The sequence below is a fragment of the Ailuropoda melanoleuca genome, unplaced genomic scaffold (assembly GCF_002007445.2).
Source record: "Ailuropoda melanoleuca isolate Jingjing unplaced genomic scaffold, ASM200744v2 unplaced-scaffold11384, whole genome shotgun sequence".
Lineage (NCBI taxonomy): Eukaryota > Metazoa > Chordata > Mammalia > Carnivora > Ursidae > Ailuropoda > Ailuropoda melanoleuca.
Window position 1 is genome coordinate 1,182,500 of NW_023179820.1, and position 10,746 is coordinate 1,193,245.

Here is a 10,746-nt window from a genome sequence, read left to right on the forward strand (position 1 = left end):
TGTGTCGAACCAGAAAAGGCCACAAACCGCCAAGGAATTGTTGAAAAGGAAAAACAAAGCTGGGGGCATCACAATGCCAGATTTCGAGCTGTACTACAAAGCTGTGATCACCAAGACAGCATGGTACTGGAACAAAAACAGACACATAGACCAATGGAACAGAACAGAGAACCCAGAAATGGACCTTTGGTTCTTTGGGCAACTAATCTTTGACAAAGCAGGAAAAAACATCCAGTGGAAAAAAGACAGTCTCTTCAATAAATGGTGCTGGGAAAATTGGACAGCTACATGCAAAAGAATGAAACTTGACCACTCTCTCACACCATACACAAAGATAAACTCTAAATGAATGATAGACCTCGATGTGAGATGAAAAGCTTCTGCACAGCAAAGGAAACAGTCCACAAAACAAAGAGGCAATGCATGGGATGGGAGAAGATATTTGCAGATGACACTACAGATAAAAGGTGGTATCAAGATCTCTAAAGAACTTCTCCAACTCAATACCCAAGAAACAAATAATCAAATCAAAAAAATGGGCAGAAGATATGAACAGATACTTTTCCAATGAAGACACACAAATGGCTAACAGACACATGAAGAAATGTTCAAAATCATTAGCCGTCAGGGAAATTCAAATCAAAACCACATTGAGATACCACCTTACACCAGTTAGAATGGCAAAAATTGACAAGGCAAGAAACAACAAATGCTGGAGAGAATGTGGAGAAAGGGGTACCCTCTTATGCTGCTGGTGGGAATGCAAGTTTTTACAGCCACTTTGGGAAACAGTGTGGAGGTTCCTCAAAAAGCTAAAAATAGAGCTACCTCTGACCCAGCAATTGCACTACTGGGTATTTACCCCAAAGATACAGATGTAGTGAAAAGAAGGGCCATATGTACCCCAATGTTCATAGCAGCATTGTCCACAACAGCCAAATTGTGGAAGGAGCCGAGATGCCCTTCAACAGATGACTGGATTAAGAAGATGTGCTCCATATGTACAATGGAATATTACTCAGCCATCAGAAAGAATGATTACCCAACATTTGCATCAACATGGATGGGAATGGAGGAGATTAGGTTAAGTGAAATAAGTCAAGCAGAGAAAGACAATTATCATATGGTTTCACTCATTTGTGGAACATAAGGAATAGCAGGGAAATTGTTAGAAGGAAGGGAAAAATGAAGGGGCGGGAAACAGGGGGAGATGAACCAGGAGAGACTATGGACTCCAGGAAACAAACTGAGGGTTTTAGAGGGGAGGGTGGTGGGGGATGGGCTAGCCCAGTGAAGGGTATTAAGGAGGGCAGGTATTGCATGGGGCACTGGTTGTTATATGCAAACAATGAATCATGGAACACTACATCAAAAACTAATGATGTACTGTATGGTGGCAAACATAATAATAAAAAAATCTGCTAGTAAATGCTTAGAAGTGTCATTGTTGGATTATATAAGACTATGTCTAGCTTTATAAAAAACTACCAATATTTCTTCCAAAATTTTCATTCCTTCTGGAAATGAATGAGAATTCCTGTTCCTGTTCCTCACCAGTAATTGGTATAGATTCATGGGGTTTTAAAATTTTATCGTAATTTTTTAGGTGTAAAATATCCATTTGGTTCTTCTTTATACCTTCTTTTTCTTTGCTGAGATTTACTATATTTTCATTTGTTTTTCTTCCCCTCTTGGTCTTCTCTGACTGCACCCCATCGTGGGAGTTGGGATGCTGCATCGCAGCTTAGTGAAGGTCCTTGCTCACCACATCTAGGCTCTGCACTCTGCCTTTGCTGCCAGAGGTAGAGATGGGGGCTGGAATGAGTGGCTAACATCTGAAAGTTTTTGTCTTGTTAGGCTGCCCAGTCCCTGATCCTTAGGCTAAAGAGATCAGGCTTTTCTTGGTGCTTTTTGTCTGTCTGTGCCCATTGGAATTTTCATGTTGCTAGCCTCTCTAGCACCAGTCTGGGATATATAAGGCAAAGAAAACCGGAGGACTCAGCATCATGTTGTTTATTGGGTCCAGGTTTTCCTACTTGGTTTGCATTCTTCTCTACACCTTTCAGTGTCTGCTTTTGTTTGATTTATATATATAACATCCAGGTTTTTTTAGCTATACTTAATGAAAGGAATAAGAATAAGTATGTTTACTCCATCTTTCTGAAAGATAAAGTCTTCAAATTGGATTTTTAAGAATTGAATTTGTACCCAAAAGTCTTACTGATTTCTACCATTAATTATAATTATTTATGTGTAGATTCTTTGCAATTTTTTATGTACACAGATTGATCACTGTACATGTGGAAAATATTTTTTTGATCCTTTGTTTCTACTTCTTTTACCTTTTTCTTTTTCAAGCTTTGCTGTGGTGTCTAAGGTTTCTAGTATAGGGTGGCAGAAAGCACACTATAAGATCTTTCTGATCTTCAACTTAGCATCAATTAAGTATCTTGTATGCTATAGGTTTTTTGAGGAGACCATTTTTTTTAATTAAGGAAGTTTCCAGCATGTTAAGAATTTTATTTTGTTTTAAAATCATGAATGGATATGGTTTTATACACAGTTTTCCCTGCATTTATACAGATGGTCATAGTTATTTGTTTTTATTGGTCAATGTAGTAAATTATACTAATTGTTTTTCTAATAATAGATCAACCCTACATTATGGTTATAAACCCATATCATCTTTCATCTAAAATAGTTTGTGTAACATTTGAATTATTTACTCCTTCAATATGTGCTAGAGCTTGCTGGTAAAATCTTGTATGGCTGGTGTTTTTATTATGAGAAGATTGTAAAGTAGTATTTCAATTTCTTTAATGCTAACAATACTATCAGGTTTTTATTTCCTGTTGAATCACTTTTGATTATAAGAATTTCTAATATTTCACCACATAAACCCTACAAAGAATCAAAATTGTAAATGTTTGTACCATTTTCAGTTGTGCTCAGAGACAAATGGACACTTCACTTAGATGGCAGATATTTGTATCATCTGTTTAGCTTACGTCTTTTATAAAGATGTGGTTCTGTATCTTGTAACAACTATGGCCATATTTGAATTACCTCAGGAAATAATTAGATATTTGCTTGTGTGGCTAGTATTCTTAGAATAAATATCTGAATATTTTGCTCAGAATTATTTTTATTTCCCAGAAGTAAGAAAAAACAATACTGTAGATTTTTTTTGTTGATATCTACCATAGCATCAAATAGCTAGGGCATCTTCCTTGGGTCTTAAGGTGGCTATAGAAAATTGAGGATTTATTTAATTAATTCTTATAACATTTACAAGATTTCTCCCAGGCAGGCAGGTCTCTATGGAGGCTTCATCTTTCCTTAAGAAGTAGAAATATTATTTCTTTAAAGACTTGCTTATAGGAAGAAACCAATCAACCAACTCACTTATTTCTTCTTTCTGCTTTGAATTTTCTGGTGGATGGCAATTGTCATTTCTCACTAGAATTTATTCTACCTCATCTCACCTGCAGATCCCCTATCTCCAACTTGTGTAAGTACATTTGGTGACATTTTTACCATTTATTGCTCCATAAAGTGACCCACTCTATTTTGGTAAAATCTTGACCTTTGAACCCCTGGGATTATTTTTATCATCATCATCATCATCATTATCAATCATCACTACTACTTTAAAAGAAAGTAGCATACAACTAATAATAATCTAAAAAAAATTATTTTTTTATTTTTATTTTTTAAATTTTTAAATTTTTATTTTTTTGATGTAAAGTTCATTAATTCATTAGTTGCGTATAACACCCAGTGCACCATGCAATACGTGCCCTCCTTACTACCCATCACCAGCCTATCCCATTCCCCCACCCCCCTCCCCTCTGAAGCCCTGTTTGTTTCTCAGAGAAGGTAGCATAGCTTTGAATCTTCTTGGGCAGAGATATCCAGAGATTTTAAGTGCATCTGATTGACTGGTAGTAATTGTATTGGTGGCATATGTGTTTTGTATTTTTCATCTTTTCTCTAGAGTTTAGAATTCAGTCACAGATAAGTATTAGTTGTCTTTAAAAAGATAGTTTTGTCCCAACTTTCCAGAGACTAATATATAGATTATTTTAGATGGTGGATTTAGAAGATCTCTCTGTAACTCTCACTGTAGTTTCTCAGCAACATACTCTCCCTGCCAGTTTCCCTAATGGCATCTTTGTCTTTTTTTTTTTTTTTTTAAGAATCTGGGGACTTACTCTTTGAGGAAAATGGAAGAACATGTCAATATGTGTTGCCAATTCCACTTGAAGAAGCCCAAGGGAAAAGGATAAAGTGAAAGGAATTCCAACAGAAACTCACTTGATAAATATTCTCTGACATCAGCATGCACTGAGATTCATGTAAGCTGAGAGCTGGCTTCAGGGATCTCATTAAAATGAATTTACCATGATGAAATATTTTTCTGTTCTTCTGTGAAATGATTACTTTCTTACTGGAAGTAATTGATTATAAGCACTTTGCTCTGCAAGCCAACTGGGGTAAATCTAAATTGAGATTAAGTGATTATGTCCTGCTTATATATCCCATTTCACTTCAATTGTCCAGCTCCTGAAAGAAAATACACGTATACTCCTAAACCACTTATGAAAACAAAATTATACATGCAAAATAATCCAGTTGATGAAAAATTAAGGAGTTATCTTTGCATGATAGCTCTTCTTTACCGAGTGCAGAATGGTTTTCATCTTACTTCAGGAAGTTAAGGGTTATCTCCCTTTTATACTCAACGTCTATAATCTAGAAATGAGTTCTAATTGTACTTTTGTTCCAAGAAAATTTTACTACAGCAGAAAAGTTTTAGTTCTCAATAATATAATTTTCTTTTTATTTCAGTGGTTCCTAAGGTTTTAGAATGGCAAAAATTGACAAGGCAAAAAACAACAAATGTTGGAGAGGATGTGGAGAAAGGGGATCCATCCCTCTTACATTGTTGGTGGGAATGCAAGTTGGTACAGCCACTTTGGAAAACAGTGTGGAGGTCCCTTAAAAAGTTAAAAATTGAGCTACCCTATGATCCATCAATTGCAATTCTGGGTATTTACCCCAAAGATACTGATGTAGTGAAGAGAAGGGCCATATGCACCCCAATGTTCATAGCAGCATTGTCCACAATAGCTAAATTGTGGAAGGAGCCGAGATGCCCTTCAACAGATGACTGGATTAAGAAGCTGTGGTCCATATATACAATGGAATATTACTCAGCTATCAGAAAGAACGAATTCTCAACATTTGCTGCAACATGGACGGCACTGGAGGAGATAATGCTAAGTGAAATAAGTCAAGCAGAGAAAGACAATTATCATATGATTTCTCTCATCTATGGAACATAAGAACTAGGATGATCGGTAGGGGAAGAAAGGGATAAAGAAAGGGGGGGTAATCAGAAGGGGGAATGAAACATGAGAGACTATGGACTATGAGAAACAAACTGAAGACTTCAGAGGGGAGGGGGTGGGGGAAGGGGATAGACTGGTGATGGGTAGTAAGGAGGGCACGTATTGCATGGTGCACTGGGTGTTATACGCAACTAATGAAGCATTGAACTTTGCACCGGAATCCGGGGATGTACTGTATGGTGACTAACATAATAATAATAATAATAATAATAAAAAAGTTCCCAGGCTGATGCTAATATTCTATATAATGAGAGGGTTTGAGTTACACAGGTTGATGCATTTACCAATTCATAATGATTGTACATTTAAGATTCACATATTTTATGTAAATTTCCATAAAGTTGCATAGAATAAAATATGTAAGAAGTAAAAAAATTTTTTTTTGAGATTTTTATCAGTTATGGACTGCTTCCTGAGAAAAATGCACATATATACACAAAATTTTGCCTAGTACGGTTTGATAATTGCTATGGACTCATGGCTGCTGGTTGCTGTGTAATTCCTATTCTCCTCCTTTCCCAATGGGAGGGAGTTTTTATTGCAACTATGCACATTGGATATGTTAATGGGGAAGATAGCTTTTTAGGTCATATGTTCATAGGTCACTGGGCCTTGAGAAGCCACATTTGGACCTGATGATGAGGATATCACCCAGAGTTCCTAGACTTCAAGCAGAATGAAGTAACAAGGTGAGTCCTCAGGGTTGATCTCCTATGGGGAAGGACTGAGGGTATTCTCTGTATTCGAAGGGTAAGTGTGGATATTGGATAGCCAAAGGTAGACTGTGGTAGACTGCTGTTTGCTTACCCATATCTACTCATCCCTTTTATATTACATTGTGTTTCTGTTTGTTAGATATTCCAGTTTTTCCTATGATGCCCTTCACATTGGGAAGTTATACATTATCCTATATTTAATAAGCCAAGAGTGGCCATGTGATGTGCTTTAGTCATTGAAATGAAGACAGAATTAATGTGTGCCATTTCTAGACAGATTCCTTTGTAGCTGGCACCGGGATTGCTTCTTTTATTCTTTCTATAATATTGGACACATCAGATGGTGGTGCTCCACTGGCCTCTGTTCTGGAGGGAAGATGACATGGGAGCAGAGTAGCAGCTGGACCTGGATGAACATGTAACCATTACTGAAAGCCACTAGGATTTTGGGTCATTTGTTGCTGCAGCAAAACTTAGTTTGTTATGTCTAATACATTCTTCCTCTTTGATATCAAAGTCCCTATATTTCCAATTTTCTCACTATGCTCTGTGCTCTGGGATGCTGATCTCTATTAATTGTATCCCCCAGGCTTCCTTTTTTTCTGGCTTTGGTTGTTTTCAACTGATGGGAGGCATCAGTAGTATATTGGAGAGGGGAGGACAGAAAGCTGAGTATTTAACCCTTGGCTTCTTCCTTGCCAGGCTACAGGTTAGAGATGTCTCTGTTCCTCTACCTAAGACCTCAGTGATCTCCTCTTGCCCCTCAGACCCAGAGGTAATGGCCTTCTGCTGTCCTTATGTGTCTGGTCAAATCTTACTACTTACCTTTATTAAGCTCTTCTTAGTTATCCCCAAACCTTGACTGGTACAATGGGCATTGTTGAAGGGTGGATGAAATAAGTGAGAAAGAGCAGATTAAACCACCATCACTCCCAGGCCATTCAGAACATAACCCCTTTTGGGGCACTGGATGGATCAGTTGGTTAAGCATCTGCCTTCACCTTAGGTCATGATCCTGGGGTCCTAGGATTGAGTCCCGCATCTGGCTCCCTTGTCTGGGGGAGTCTGCCTCTCCCCCCTCTGCTGTGCTCTCTCTCTCTGTCAAATAAACAAAATCTTTTAAAAAAGGAACATAACCTCTTTTAGTGGGAAGGCAGGGGCCTCAGTAGCATTGTCTTTGTGCATTAAGGACAACACAATATACTTATTATATCTGCTGAGGATATTAGATACAGCAATGAAATATTTGCAAACAAATATTTGGCCTGAATTTGAGTCATTCTCATGGTCTACTGAGTCCTGAAATAGGGCCATTATCCCAAATTCTCAGGAAAGGAAACTGCCAATTTGGGAACTTAATGACGCACAACAAGGCCACCTAGAATACCAGCATACAGCACTGTTTATTGTTGTGGTAAGCAGAATTTCCGGAATGCCATCTCCCCTCCCCCCAAGCTGTCCTACTCGGCTCCCCAGAACCTGTGAATGTGATGAGATATTACTCCCTTGATTGCCTTATGTTAAATGGCACAGTTGACCTTAAGTTAGGGAGATTAACTGGATTATCTGGGTGGGTCCAGTATACTTGGAGTAACCCTTAAAAGCAGAGAGCTTTCTTTGGCTGGTGGCAGAAGAAATCAGACAGATTTGAAGCATAAGGGGGATTTGATGCACTGTTGCTGTCACTGCCTGGAGAATGTTTCGTCATCTCATTGTGTATAGTCAACTGACCTTGTGACTAGCAAATCTACACAAATTAGGGAAAATGCAGGAAGTTGGAGGCTATCTTTTTGGCTTAAAGCAGTCTGAAGGAAATGATGGCTGCTGTCCTTTCGGATTATGGAATCTCTATCATGGAATGTATTACTGGAATGTACTTGTATTGCTTGTGGTCCTTAGTCTCCCACTTGGACCTGTGCTGGTGTGCCATGCTGTGTGGCAGCAACCCTGTGCTGTCACCCTCTGTCCAGTCTGTCTTTCTCTCAGGCCTCGCACTTTTCATCTAACATTATGGCAACAGAGTGTGTCCTAGCCCAGCTCACGGATCACTGGCTGCAGGGTCTTGGGCCAGACTCTGCAGCCTGCTCTGAGCTCCTGAGTTAACAGACCTGGGACAAGCCTGGATTGGCATTTTCACAAATTACCCCATGAGGCTTTGTACTGTGAGTTTTGAAAACAACTGGCCTAGAAGGAGTATCTTGAAAAAATGTTTTTAAGGGCACATCTGTGTTACTACAGTCTATGGCACCCTGCTTTTGTTAAAAAGTTGACTTGAGTAAATCATACTCTTAGAAATTGTAGCTTATCCTGAATCTTTGATTTGGACAGGGGACTCATCTCCCCATGAGCTCTGGTGTCAGTTGAGCTATGAGCTACTTTACTCAGCTAATTAGAGAAAGTTCCTGGGTTAATATAAAGATGCAAACCGCCTTGGCATAGAGACAAACTCTGCTCCACATGGGAAGAGCATGGGTCCTTATTTCAGCCAATGTCTCATGCTTGGTCACAACAGAGAGTGAGGGATTACCGTCAGTACTAGCAAGATCATCCAGAAGTGCATGTTCTACAGAGAGTGGTTGAGCAGGTTAGAATCTGGAACTTAATGTTTCTAACCATTTTGGCTCAATAGAAATTTAAATTGTTTATGCATGTGGCCTATTTTGGCAGTTTGTGCTATGTCAAAGGTCTGAAATGCAACTGCTCATTTTGAGTCATTTATTTGAATTCTTGTGTGTTTTCTGGTTGATGGCAGATCTCTTAAAGATGGTATAATTAAAAAACTGCATATACACACAAGGAGACCTTGGATGGCATGGCTCATGCATTTGAGGAATTAAAAAATTACAATAAAAATAAACAGAAGTATATCCATATCAACTATATCAATGAGATTTGAAACAAAGTTATTTGCATACTTGTTGAAAGAACATTTGATCTGTTCCCTGTGAGAAGGAAGGCAGTCATGCATTAAGGACAATTACAAAACAGAAATGAACCGCAGCACTTTGGTTTGATCTACCCAAATCAGTTTACAGTAATAAAACATTTTCTTTACTTTTGAAAAAATGATGAAAGCCATGCCATCTCTAGAATACTATGATTTGGCTAATCTCTCTCAACTCTCCTGACTATTATTGAGAAGACAGGCTTTTTGTCTTGAAATACACTTTTTCTTACATTAAGCCCTGATAACTCACAAACATCAGTGAAAGAACAAAAGGACTTTACAAAGAAGCTGTCTTGGAGGAAAATTGACGGAGATGTGGTAATTTCACAGGGCCTTTCCTTGGGGCTGTCACTGTGCCAAAGGTCCCTGAGCCCCTCCCCTGTGGAGGGCAGCAGCCTCTGAGGGAGCCTGGTCTGGTTAACATGGCAATTAAGCCACCTATCCCAGCCAGGCTTTTCTAGTTGAGGAGAAAAGGGTCTGAAACTGCAGGGAAGTTGATAGAGCCTGGAAACCATTAGTGAACTTCTAGTAAGACTTGGAAATATATTTATATCTTGAAAATTTTTGTATTCACCAAAATTCTTTCAAAATGATGTGGCTGAGCATCCGTAATTGGACGTATATATTCCTGGGGATATATGGGATTGAGGAAGAAGGTATGTAATGAGAAATAGGGAAAGGCCTTTGGGAGGACTGCCTACCTGATGGGGAAATAATTAGAGTCTTGCCTTTCACCAAACACAAAAGTAAATTCTAGATGAAATATATTTCTAAAATGGAAAGGTGCTAAAAGAAAACCTATAGAGGGATTTTTCCATAACCTTGGGGTTATGAAGAGTTTACTAAGCAACACACAAATTCTGAACACCATCAAGGAATTGATTGACAGATCCAACCAACAAAAACAAAACTCTCAAACCACTTTTGATTAGTGAAAGACATGATAAACAAAGTTAAAACAAGAGCCAAAGATCAGAAGAAAATATTTGCTGCACATAGAACAGCATGAGTTATAATAAAGAGTTCACACAAATCAATAAGAAAAAAGCAAATGACAGAAGGAGGGATAAAGTCCAGAAAAACAACAACAACAATGACCGGTAAGTACTGAAAAGAGGCTCAACCTCCCTAGTAATCAGGGGAGCAAAAACTAAAACATCAGCAAGTTGCCCTATTTTACTGGTTAGATTGGCAAAAGTTAAGAAGATAGAGATCATGTCTGGAGTTGGTGAGGGACACAAGGAAATGTGCACTCATATCCTGTGGTGCATATTATTGCAACCATTTTGATTATATTTTTGCAATAGCCAAGGTCTAGAAAAATTAAAAATGCACATTTTGACCAGCAATTCCATCTTTGGAATATGGCTTACATGAATACTTGCATATGGACACAAGATAAATAAAAATTAAACACAAAATTTGTATTTATATTTTTATATATTATATATTTTATATCTATATTTTATGTATTAATATATATTTATATAATATATGTTATATATTATATATATTTATATAAATAGATATATATTTATATTAAATGTAAAAAAATTTAAATATACCCTGCATTGCTACACAGTGAAAACTGGAATCAATCTGAATGTTCGCTGGGTGTTATAAGCAAATAATGAATCATGGAACACTACATCAGAAACTAAGGTTATAC